Source organism: Tamandua tetradactyla, chromosome 22 (genome assembly GCF_023851605.1).
Source record: "Tamandua tetradactyla isolate mTamTet1 chromosome 22, mTamTet1.pri, whole genome shotgun sequence".
Classification (NCBI taxonomy): Eukaryota; Metazoa; Chordata; class Mammalia; order Pilosa; family Myrmecophagidae; genus Tamandua; species Tamandua tetradactyla.
This window is the reverse complement of record NC_135348.1, coordinates 45,994,626-46,007,726: the sequence shown is the minus strand read 5'-3', so window position 1 is coordinate 46,007,726 and position 13,101 is coordinate 45,994,626. Positions and strand designations below refer to the sequence as shown.

The following is a 13,101-nucleotide window of genomic DNA, read 5'->3' as shown; positions in this document are numbered from 1 at the left end:
TATTTAAAATTTAATAGGTGTGACATTCTATGAAATGCCTGACCAGTACTACTTAACTGTCAAAGCCACCAAAAATGAAATCTAAGAAGCTGTCCCACCCAAGAGGAGCCTAATGAGAAATGAGGACTGAATGTAACATGATATCCTGGAACAGAAAAATAAACATTAGGTAATAACAAAGAAAATCTGAATAGTGTATGGACTTTAGTTAATAATTTTTCAGTGTTGTCTCATTAATTATTGTAAATGTACCATACTAATAAAAACTGATATTAGTAAGGGAAGCCAGATATGAGACAGATGGGAATTCTCTGTACTAGCTTAGCAATTTTTCTGTAAAACTCAAAGTATTATAAAATAAATAGCTTTAAAAAAAAAAAAGCTAGAGGATTTATTAATGTGTTCAGACAACCATATGACAAGATCTAATGTATTGAGCCATTGTACCAAATAACTGAACCTAGTTTTCTAGGAGTGTCCACATATTAAGGTGAGGGATTACCAGATCATATATTTAATTATGCAATAGATAAAGAGAAGACTTTGATAACTGAAAACACTCTTCAATAAAAAGAATATGTAACTAAGAACTAGAATGTAGAAAGTCCTATTTAAAGAACTATCCTTGCCTCAGGTTTATATAAGTTATCTCCAACGAAAGGAAATTATAGAAATACATTCCAAGTCTAGGATGCCAATTCTAGCATCTAATAAATTGTTCTTATTGAAATGATAAGTTACCTTTGTACTTCAGTGTATAATGTCTTCTCATTTCAGACTATTTTGAGATTTCTTTTCCTTTTCTGAATGTTTTTTTCTCTTTTCCATTTCTTTTGCCGTTTTTCTTGGCATTGCATTAAAAAAATTTCCCAATATGTTTATCTGGTGATGTGAAGAAGATTCTTTGTACACTGTTCACTGTGAATAAAAAACAAACTGGAAATTTTACAGCCTGCTGAGAACATCGAGCACTGGTTTCGTGTTTAAAAAAAGTAGGCAGTTTCCTGTGTTAACCTCAGAGTAGGAGGTAGAGAAGGCTACTTCCCAATAGGTTTCCATTTTGAACTAAACGTCAGATTAAAAGGAACAAGACAGATATAAAACATCTTTCCCTCACTACTCTAGTTAAATTGTACATTAAAATCATCTGTTTTTAATGTATTAAAAACATTTTAAACTAGCAGTAGGTTTTCTTGTTTGAAAGCATAGAAACTTCTCTTGATGAAGTCATTAATTTTCCTACAAATAATCATTAGTTTCCTGCAGTATTTCTGAAGCTGCCTTTTTAGAATTGCATGGAGCACTGGTCAAAATGCAAATTTCTAGACGCGTAGGGCCAAGATTCCAATTCAGCATGCTTGGGGGCCCAAGCACTCTGTACTTTTAGTTAGAGTCTTGTTTTGATCAATATGTTTTCTGATCAATTAAATTTAAGAAATGTTCTATCTTAGTAGTTCATAACCCAGGCTACATAGTAGAATCATTCTGGGAAATTTTGAAACCATTAATCTTCCATCCTGTCCCTACCACATCCCCAGATTGTCATTTATTTATCTGGGATGGGGCATACGCATCAGTGTTTTTTAATGCTCCTGGGGTAATACTAACATGCAACTATTAGTCTGAGATATGGAACCAAAGCTAATTAGAAAAACCTGTACTTTACTCCTTTGGCTTTATTCAAGAACATATTGACTGCTGAACAAAACTTACAGCTTTCACAAGCATGAAGCTGAACAAAGAAGCCAGACACAAAGGAGACCATACTAATTGAAACTAACTGCGAATAGGTAGGAGGTTTCTTTTTGGGGTAGTGAAAATGTCCTGTTATTAGAAGTCTACTCTTTAAGATGATCAGTTTTATGTATGTGAATTATATGCTAACAACAAATGTTATTTTTAAAAAAGAGATCATATTGTGCAGCCACTTTTTAATTTTCAAAAATAGGCATTGTGATGTTTAATATTATGTGTCAACTTGGCTAGATTATAATGTCCACTTGTTCCATCAAAAACTGGCCTTGATGTTACCGTGGAGGTATTTTGTCAGTTGACTTTAGGTAAAGGAGTTTACCCTCCATAATGTGGGTGGGCCTCATCTAATCAGTTGGTGACTGTAAAAGCAAAGAACTAAGTATTCCAAAAAGATGAAGTTAAACTTCAAGACTATGCCATCTACTCCTTATTCTTGAGTTTCCTACCTGCTGGCATCCCCTATGGATTTTGGATTCAAGACTTCAGCATCAGAATTTTCACCTACCCCACACATCTTGAATTTGCCAGCCCCAACAATAATGTGAGCCAATTCCCTGAAGTACATCTCTTGGTATATATAGATATAGATGCACGTAAGTCCTATCTGTTCTGTTTCTCCAGTACAGACACATTTAAACCAGATGGAGGAAGTAGTGGAAGGAGCCACAAGGAGGGCTCTGGGGTACTTGGCAGTGTTCTCATTTCTTGACCTGGGTGGTGCTTAGAGGGGTTCATTCATTTTGTGATCATTCATTTTTGAGCTGTATATTTATGAACTATGTACTTTATACATGTTATATATTTAAATAAGTTTTAAGAGATTGGCTTTTATTTAGCTTAAAGAAGTTTCAAATTTCAATTTTCTGATGGATGAAAAGGAAGTTACTAGAAAAGAGGTAGGAAATTGTGGTAGAGTATTGAAGTAATGGCCCCAATGAAGGACACCTCTGTCCATGGCCTTCTGCAAAGTGAGGTGGCTGGTCCTCCCACAAGAGAGAGACTCCTTCATGCCCTTCACTGCAGGCTGCTTTGTGACTGCTTTTGCTCCCTAGTGTGGTGGAAGTGATGACATGTGAAGCCAGGCGTAAGAGGGCTTGCAGCATCCTCTCTAGGTTTCTTGGAACCCCAAGACCTCAATTCGGTGGAGAAGTCCAGCCAGTCATGGCTAGTGAGGGAAGAGTTTGCAAGGAGGAACCAAAAGCCAGCTCTGCTTGCCAGCCACGTGAGTGAGCCAGTCTGCAGCCTCAGCCCCAGGTGAGCCAACAGAAGGTTGACAGTCATGCCAGTGACCCCAGGTGAGACCAGCAGAAAACTGCCATGGAAGTGTGGGAAAAAGATGCCACTGTTGTTTGAAACTTTTAGGGGTTTTGTTACACAGTAACTAGGCCAATTAATAGATAACTGGGACAGGGAAATATGCTATGGTGCTATGGTAGCTGGAATAATGGCTCTCCAAAGAAGAGCACACCCCAGTGCCTGGTACTTGTGAATATGTTACGTGGCAGGGGGACTTAGGGTTGCGAGTAGAATGAGGTCACTAATCGGCTGACTTTAACATAGGGATATGAACCTGAGTTATCCAGCCAGGCCCAGTGTAACCACAAGGGTCCTTAAAAGCCACAGGAGGAGGCAGGAGAGTCAGACAGAGATGTGAAGATGCTACACTGCTGGCTCTGACGATGAAAGGACAGGCCATGAGCAAAGGAGTGCAGGCAGCTATGGAAGTTAGACAAGGCAAGGACATGGACTGTCCTCCAGTGCCTCCAGGAAATGCAGCTCTGCTGACACCTTGATTTTCAGTCCAATGAAACCCATTTCAGACACGTAACCTCCAGGACTTTAAAATAATAAATGTGTGTTGTTTTAAGCCACTACATTTACAGCTATTTGTTACAGTATCTACAGAAAACTATTAAAGGTGCCAACAGGAGAAATAGCTGATGCCAGAAATACAGAGGGACACAGAACAACTACAAAACAGCATCCTCATAGGATAATAGCAGATATGCTTCAGGACCACTCTGAGTTATCAAGAGAAGTGCAAAAGATACTCGGCATCTTCCATGTGAGAATATAAGAAAGAGACTCTGTCTTCATCCATAGTAAAAGCTAGTCTGATGAGACATGATGATAATTTTTGACAATAGATGTAATTTACTGTTAGAATAGATTTTTATCAAAGAAGGGTATAGAATCTCTGGCCTCTGAACTCTGAAAAACTGCTTTGCTGTAACTTCAGGCTCTGTTTTTGGACAGTATCTTGTGGTAATTAGCCAAATATTTTGAGACCTAATCCAGTTCTTTAGATTTACCTTGAATTTATGTCTATTTTTTATTCCAGGGAAACAAAAATTAAGAGTTCCTTGAATTCCTGTAACAGGGTATATACCAAAGAGACTTAATTCCTAAATTTTTAGTTACAACATACTGTAACCAGGCATAAAGTTGAATTTCTCTGAATTCAATTTAACCTTTTTCTTTCTTTTATATTGCTGGCAAATTTTTTTCTTAATTGCTGTTATTATTCTCAAAGTTCTAGACTCTCTTTTCCCCTTCCTACTTTATTTACTGCTTATTCAGCTTCCATGAATTTGATTCTTTCCCAGCCGTCCTTATTTACTCATCCACTCCAGGGCTTCATCACTTTATTACCTCTTTAACATATTTCTTTAGCACTATTCATTTTTTCCTAAAATGCTTGAATAGAAATGACCATGATATCGTGAGGTATTACGAAAGTGCCCATTTTCTTTTGCAATAATGTTTGTGGGCTGAAACAATATTATTCAACATTAATGACTCTGGTTCCGGGATTACGTCTTTAGAATTGGGCCAATTTAGCATTACCACTGATTTCATAAGCTCTGTTGGCATGCAATCCTTGGATGTTTCCTTTGCAATCTTTTCATGGATTTCCAGAACAACTTCTTATTTCATTAGCCACTTGTAGTCTATGCCTTTATATTCTCACATTTAATGTTTTATTTCTTTACAGAGAAAACAAATAGCAATTTTAAATTTACTTTGTCCTTAATTAAACTAATTTCTCTGAGGCCTTTACCATGATACAAGTACTCATAATATCAAACAGATGAAGAGAAAATCACTGTTTTTCTAGTTTTCAATTTTTTAAAAATAATTTCATTGATTGACAAATCTTAGGTCAGCTCTTTTATTAATGATCCCATTTGTTTTCATCTAAGCAAAATAAAATCACAGAGAGAAGAGTACATCTTGTTTCTCAGCGGCTAAGTGACTCTTTTTCTTCCTTTCTTCTCTTCCTCTCTCTCCTTCTGTCCCTCCTTTCTTTCATTCACTTTCTCCCCTTTTTGAGAATCAAATATCTTTGTTAGCCACATAATTACATGGAATCTTGAATAGGAACTGAGATTTTGTTGGTTTGTCCGGGTTAATGTGATGCCCCGATAAATCCCAGAGTAATTTGGGCAGAGAATAAAGAAGTATTTGCAAAGCTCTTGTGAGGGACTAGGGAAAAAATGTGGAAATATCACGCGTCCTCACCTGGGGAATTCCTGATATTCTTTCAAGCACTGGAGACTACCAGTTGAATAGGCTAAGCCCTCAATCTTGGGGCTTGCCTTTATAAACTTATTCCTGCAGAGAAGCTAAACCAACTTATAATTATGCTTAAAAGTCACCCCCAGAGAACGCCTTTTGTTGCTCAGATGTGGCCTCTCTCTCTAAGCCAACCTGGCAGATAAACTCACTGCCCCTCTCCTCTAGGTGGGATATGACTCCTAGGGGTGTAAATTCCAAGGTAACATGGGTCATGACTCCCAGGGATGAGCCTGGCCCTGGTATCATGGGATTGAGAAGCCTTCTTGACAAAAAGGAGGAAGAGAAATGAAATAAATAGATTTCATTTCTGACAGATTTCAAATAGAGTCAAGAGGCTATTCTGGAGGTTATTCTTATGCATTCTATAGATATCCCTTTTTAGTTTTCAGTGTATTAGAATAGCTAGTAGGAAATAGTTGAAAGTGTGAGTTGTACTCCAGTAGACTGGATTCTTGATGATGATTGTATAACTGTAGCTGACTACATAGTTTTTGGGATTGTGAAAACCTGGCTGACACTCACTTTATCTAGTGTCTGGAGAGATGTGTAAGAAAATAAGGATAAAAATAAATAATAGGGGGACATAAGAAGTATGGATGTTTTGGGTGTTCTTTTCATTTTCATATGTATATTTTTGGAATACTAAAAATGTTCAAAAATTGATTGTGGTGATGAATGCAAAACTATATGATGATATTGTGTACCACTGATTGTACACTTTGAATGATTATATGGTGTGTGAACATATGTCAATAAAGTTGCATTAAAAAATTTCTGTGGTAGCCATAGAGAATTTCCTAACTAGAAATTATTTTTTGTTAATTCTCCCCTCCAATTTTGTTTTATACATGAAGAAACTGAGGACCAGAAAAGACCATATAGTTAAATGGGATAAAGCCATTTTCTCCCACAATTTTTTATGGTTTATTTGTCCATAATTTAAATATATATTTTTAGCAATATGTTTAACATGTGGGCAGACTGAGCCATTTTACCTTTTGCTGATTTTCTTGAAAGCTTTTTGGTAAATAAGTCAGCTTCTTTTTACTACCAGCTGTTCAGGCTAACTGTATAAGCACTGTTTAACCCATGATCATAGTAATATAACTTGAAGAACTTCCTCAGGGCAAAGAACTGTTCTTTGATGTCACTGACTTTTTTTTTGTATGCTGTATGGTGGGGGTCATGTTTCATTCTTTTTCCATGTGAGTATCCTGTTATTGCAGCACCATTTATTGATACTCTTTTTTTTTTGGGGGGGGTGGTGGTGCAGGGGATGTGCATGGGCCAGGAATCAAACCCAGGTCTCCCACATGGCAGGTGAGAATTCTACCACTGAACTGCCCTTGCACCCCATCATTGACTTTTACCGTTTCATTTCTTCCACCTCTTACCAAATTTCCCAAATCTACTTCAAGAAAAGATCCATTGTCTACATTGTCATGCTGTTTTCCTTTTTTGTAGGTTCATATTGGATAAAAACAGCTGGCTTATAGTGAGCACCGTGTTTATTGTTCCCATTTTACTAACAAGGTAACTGAGGCACAGAGATGTTTATTGATTTATCAAAGGTCAGTTCACGGCAGAGGCAAAACGCACCCTTGTCTACCTTATTCCTGATTTAGTATCTTTCTACTTCCTGTGCAGCAGTGGGGCTGATAGTGTTAGTATTGCTGGCAGACTTCTCTTTTTAAGCAAATGTTATTGTAAATTACATAAACATTTATTTTTGTGAAGTTACCAATGTTATAATTGTGGAAGAGATGCTGAGTCCATTTCTCCTGGTCTTAGACGTCAGACCTGTGAGTGCCGAGCCGGATCCACAGGGGGGCACGTCTACTCGACGGGGTCATAGGGAGACCCATGGGACACAGGGAAAATGGCCAAACCTCCATCTTTATTTAACTTTTTATATTTTACTTTAATAGGTTATATTTTATGTGCTTATAATATGCATTACATACTTCATATAATACTAGTGCATACTTTATAAACAAACATGTATGGCTCTGGTAGATGTGGTCAGGACAGTGCGAGGCCACAGTTCCCATGAGCATCTATGTCCTTCTTAGCACTCTGAGGACATGCGAACGTCTTCACTGACTTATGTTATGGTTATGGTATAAAATGTAAAGCAAGTCAAATTTCACCCGCTCTAAAAGTGAGCCCTTTTTCTATTTTTTACCTCCTTGGATTATTTTGTCCTTGCCTTCCTGGTTCTTTTGGCTGCATTCAGCACTGTTGATGCCTCTCCACTCTTAAAACTTTCCCCTTGCTGGTTCCCTAGATGCAGAGGCCTCTGAGGGCTCAGACCACCAATCATTTTTATTTTTAGTCCCAACATGGAGCACAGTTGCCTGTATTACCTGTATCAGGAGAAAAAGTAAAGTCATGTGTCTAATTGTATAGAGAGTCTAGAAGGAAAAGCTTGGCTTCTAGACCCTGCTTTTCTACATGCTTTGTCAACAGGCTATCAGTCACTGACCTTCTCTAACCTCTGTTTTGTCATTTGTGAAACTTAGGTCATCTGTTTGAAAAATCAATTTTTAAAATCTATCCATCTGTCTAATATATTTATTTACTGATAGCCATGGCCCTCTTTTCAAATAAAACCTCATGCAGAAACCCAGCTTATCAGTCAGACAGCAGGTTGAAGAGGCTGCAGGTGGGCACCTGGGGTTTCTCTGCTCGGCATCTTCCTTCACCACCACCCCTACACACTCCCCAGGGGCTCTGCAGGACCCCACCATGTCTTCTTAGGGCACTACTGGAAAACACACTTGACTGTGTTTCCACAGTCTCACCAGGGCGTGAAATTCCCATAGCAGCATCAAAGTGTTTTTTATACTGTGAAAATCCCAAATGGTGTTGAGTGAGAAATGAAATTTTGTTTGATTCATAGTTTTGTTTTGTATTTCAACGTGATATTTGCATTGTAAAACAGACTCAAGCTGAACTCCTGAGGAGACTGAACAAAGGACACAATAAATTAGAAATCAAATCCATCCTTTTCATTCTTTTCAAACTTAAGCCCAGTAACATGAGACAGATGGCGAGAGGTTAAAGTGCTCAGAACTCGTCAATGACATGGTGATACAATCTTGTCTGCAGGCTACCATCCTTGAGTCTGCTTGGAGAAAAGAATCATTTTTATGCACAAACTGAGTACTGAATTTTCTAAACGTTTTGGGAATAGTCTTACAGTTGGCTTATCATAAAGGGTATTGAAAAAACCTTAACAAGGATCTTATAGATTTATTCACTAGATATTGATATGTTATTTCTATTGTTATTAACCCACACTAATATGTGAATCTAGTAAATTAATTTTTATTGTGATTGCTAATATATTTGAACTTTTATCCCCATCTTATCTGTGTGAATTTTTCCTTTCATTGCATTTTTACTTGTTTTCTTCTTTACTGTTACTGATTCACTAGGACCAAAAGAAGGTTGTAGCTTCTATTTCTCTTCTATGAGTGATTACTCTTCAATTTTAACAGTCATATTGAACTTAACAAAATTTCACCAATATCCTCCTCGAAAGCATAGGAAGATCTTTAGCATGCATTTGGCCTTCTTCCATGCTTATTCCTGCCCAGGGATTGGGGCCCGGTTCACCTTTCATGTCCTAGGTTTTCACAGGGCCCCTGCTCAAGCTCCAAACATGCACGTGGCCACGGCCTTGCAGTCGTTCTTCCTAGGGTTGTGAATCCCAGCCCTTTGGTTGTATATCTTGTTCTAGTGCCCTGTGAGTTTGTTTTAACCTTGGCTCCTCCTCTATGGCCTGGCTTCATGCTGTCTCTTTATTTCATTATTTAGGGATCTCCCTTTCTTCCTTTCAAGCCTGTTTTAAAACTCTGTGGAAATAATGAGTTTCATAAGTTGGTTCAATCGATGTTATTAGTCAAAGTTCTCCAGAGAAACAGAACTGAAAGATATATTTACATATACATATATGTCTGTATAAGTAAATAATAAGAGGTTTATTATGAGAATTGGCTCACCCAACCACAGGGATTGGCAAGTCTGAATTCCATAGTGCAGTCTGCGAGTTGGAAACTAGACAAAGTTGAATTCCCCAGGAGAAATTAGCTGATGGAAGTCAAGATGGAAATTCTTCTTTCTGACTTCTGAAATCCTAGTTCTTACTTTAAGACCTCCAACCGAATGATTGTGGAGACCCCTGTAACTGCTGAAGGCAGTGTCCTTTGTAGAGTTATAGATATGATCATCCAGAAATGCAATCTACTGAATAATGACTTAAACACATCTATGAAATATCCTCCCAGAAACAATCAGGCTTCTGCATATGTGACCAAACAACTGGATACCATAGCAGAGCTAAGTGGTTATGAAATTCTCCAGCACAATCATATTGACTTAGGGGGCTCAGAGACTTTTTATTGACTTATTTGCAGATGTGGAAGTAAGCATAGAGAACTGATGACTAACCTATGCTGCTATTGAAAAGGAATAGCAGATTTTACTTCAGTTCGTCTAACTCCAAATCTAATAGTATTTCCATAATATTGAGGTTCCTTCTTTCTCCCTTTCTGCTTACTTATTCCTTGCAGCCATGTCTACATTCCTATTGACTCATGATACAAGTCGAATTCTACCCTTCCAAAGAAAGTCCTGTTGTTTCATGATGTTTCCAGAATCCTTAGCCCCATTTCTGCCAGTATAGTTTCTTGCAATCATTTTAAGCACTTTTTTCAAGCCTAGTATCAGGGAAAATCTAGAACACCAAAGTCTTAGTTGAATCATGAAAGCAGAAGTCTACTTTTAACCTTCTTAGCTGGATGTGAAGCCACGTGTACCTTGTCTCCTTTATTCACAGCCACATCTTTCTTCTACCCTCACAAAGGAGGTCCAGTCTCTGGACCCATGAGAACCATGCACGATAGAGTTTGTACCCCCAGTTATCAAGGTAATTGTCTTTTTTTTCCTCCTTCTTTTGTAATCAACTTTTGAACAACTATACCTCTATGCTGTTTATAAGCACATGTTTTTCTGAAGAGAATTTTCATCTTCACTATAGTGGTAATTCTACCATCTTAGCTCCCACTATTCCTACATGTCTCTCAGTATTCATTAGTCACCCGATAAACATATTTTATTATTCTGTGCTAAGTGCTGGAATCACAAAGATGCATGTGCCACTCACAGTCTAGGGAGGGAGAGAGCAAGTAAACAGGGTAAAAGCATTGACATATTTATATGCAGATTATGCTATGAAATAAGTAAAGAAAACAACACTTACCTCCTTGAAGATGGAAAAGGTGGAGATAGAGGCAACATGTGAGGACCTGGAAGGCAGGGTATTCCTGGGAAACCGCATCTGGTGTGAGGGATCTAAGAAAGAAAGGAAGACTGGCAGGGAGGAGCCCCGAAAGGCCAGCCGGGCCAGACTGCTGGTTTTTAAATTTCATCCTGGTGCAATGGTCAGGCTCAAAAGGATGAAAGTAGGGAAAATGTGGATTAAAATAGGGAAAAGTGAAACCAGGGAGACACACAAGCATGTCAGAATGGCTGACTCATGGTTAGCACTTAGTAAATGTCAGTTGACATGTTTTAACTCATGAGCCAGTATACCATCCCGTAAGAATATAATAGTTTTTGCATAAGGTAGGAACTACTTTGGCCAGATCACATTTGCTGTTTATTTCCACTTGTTCAAATATCCTTTTAATAAAAACAGACTCATTAGTTTGCTATTTATTTTGAGCAGAAGTAGAGCTCCGTCTGGCCGGACTAAGCAGAAATCTTGCTTGGGTTTTGAACAAAAGATGTGTTCACAGGTACTTTTTAATTATTCAGAGGCTCTATTTATAATCCAGGTCCTTTGCTTTTCTTCTTATTCTTTCTGATGTCCATTTTTTCACCGTTTTAAGCACTATTCACAATCACTTGTGGTTGGTAGAATGAAAGAAGAAAATAAGTTAAATTTTATAAACATTTTGCAGCAGGAATTTTCACTATAAGATTCCCTAAATTTCATGTGCTTCCCTAAAAAACTTAATATCAGAGAATTGGGTTATTTTGTAGGGAAAATATATTAATCTTCATTCCACCCAAACTGTTTTTATATAGAAAAAATACTTAAAGTCCTTTTAAACTAAATTCCCAGTATTACTGATCTATTTTTCTGATTTTTTCCTGTGGACAGGAAACAGTGACCAGAAAAAAAAGAAAACTAATGAATTTTGACTTAAATGTTTCAATAACTTGAAACACTTCATGCCAACAAGCCTGTACTTACTCTGACACATGATTTAAAGCTACAAATATTTACAGCACATTTGCTTCTGATCCAAGTGAGACTCTGTTTCCAAAACACAGATCTTTCTTTTATGGAGATGCATTTATTGATGGTACAGATGAACTTGAAAAGGATTGCCAGGCCCTGGAAGACAGAGTGTTGAGTCCATATTTTCATCAATGAAGATGAGATTTGGGGCAGGGTGTGGAGCAGAGATTTACCTTGTCATATGCATTTTAAGTTTATAAAACATGCTTACTAAAACACTGATACTGGCAGTTTATCAAACACATCAATTATCAAACAGCTCAATGGTGCAGAAGAGAAAGTGTACAGATTGTATTTTACTATGTGATTACAAAAACCTAACATATGGGGAGGCACTAAAATTAAAATAGGATATCCATACATCAAAAAAGAAGCAACTTGGATGTAGAATATACATGAATGTATGAATGTATGAGTAAGTCTCAGAACTTAACAATAATAAAAACAGTTCTCCAAAGAAATAGGCAAAATACTTGAATAGACATTTCTCCAAAGAAAATAGATGGATGGCAAATAACCACATAAAAGATATTCAGTAACCTTAGTCATGTGCAAGGATATGCAAATTAAAACCAAAAGAAGAAAACACAACATTCCTATTGTCAAGGTTAAAATCCAAAAAAACTGATAATACCAAATTTTGCCAAAAATGTGAAGGAACTGGGTTTCTCACACATTGCTGGTGTTGATGAAAAATAGTTCAGCCACTTTTGTCATGCACTTCATTTTAACTCATAATGAAATTAAAACCTATATTCTCACAAACACCTGTAGGCTAATGTTTATAGCAGGTTAATTGGCAAACACCAAAAACTGGAAATAATCCAGATATCCTTCAGCAGAGGAATGGATAAACTGTGTTATATCCACATAATTCTCTCAATACAAAGGAAAGAAATACTGAAAACACAGCAAGATGGTTAATTTCAAATGCCTTATGCAAAGCAAAACAAGCCAAATTCAGACTAATACATGATTGCATTTATATGCCATTCTGGAAAATGCAAAGCTATAGGGAAGGAAAACAGATCAGTTGTTGCCAGGGATTGGAGGAATTATACTCTGCTGGAGGGAACGGAAAACTGTGCAGCAGCTTTGGGAAAATGTGACAGTTCCTCAAAAGGCTGAACACAGAGCTACAATACAACCCAGCAATTCCACCCCTTACCATACACCCACGAGAAATGAAAATAGATGTCCACACAAAAACTTGCACATGAATTCTTATAGCATTATTCACAATAGCCAAAAAGTAGAAACAACCCAAATGTCCATCAATAATGAGCTGTATCCAAGAAATGAGTCCTGACAATGTGGATGAGCCCTGAAAACATTATGCTAAATGGAAGAAGCCAGTTACAAAAGATCACATATTGTGTAATTCCTTTTATATGAAATGTCCAGAATGGGCAAATGAATAGAGACAGGAAAAAGATTAGTGACTGCCTCGGGCC

The 13,101-nt window shown here is 37.4% G+C and overlaps 1 protein-coding gene across 25 annotated transcripts in view; it reads left to right on the top strand.

The window, feature by feature from the left end:
- The window catches only part of BBS12 (Bardet-Biedl syndrome 12), a 56,928-nt gene that overhangs the window by 29,047 nt on the left and 14,780 nt on the right, over nucleotides 1–13,101 (top strand). For 13 of the 25 annotated variants that reach the window (XM_077140134.1, XM_077140126.1, XM_077140123.1 and 10 more), the window contains one exon: nucleotides 18–1,668. The exons of 3 other annotated variants lie outside the window; for them this stretch is intronic. The gene's annotated coding sequence lies outside the window, so the exon portion shown is untranslated. 9 more of the 25 variants (XM_077140128.1, XM_077140119.1, XM_077140124.1 and 6 more) reach the window with 7 other exon arrangements.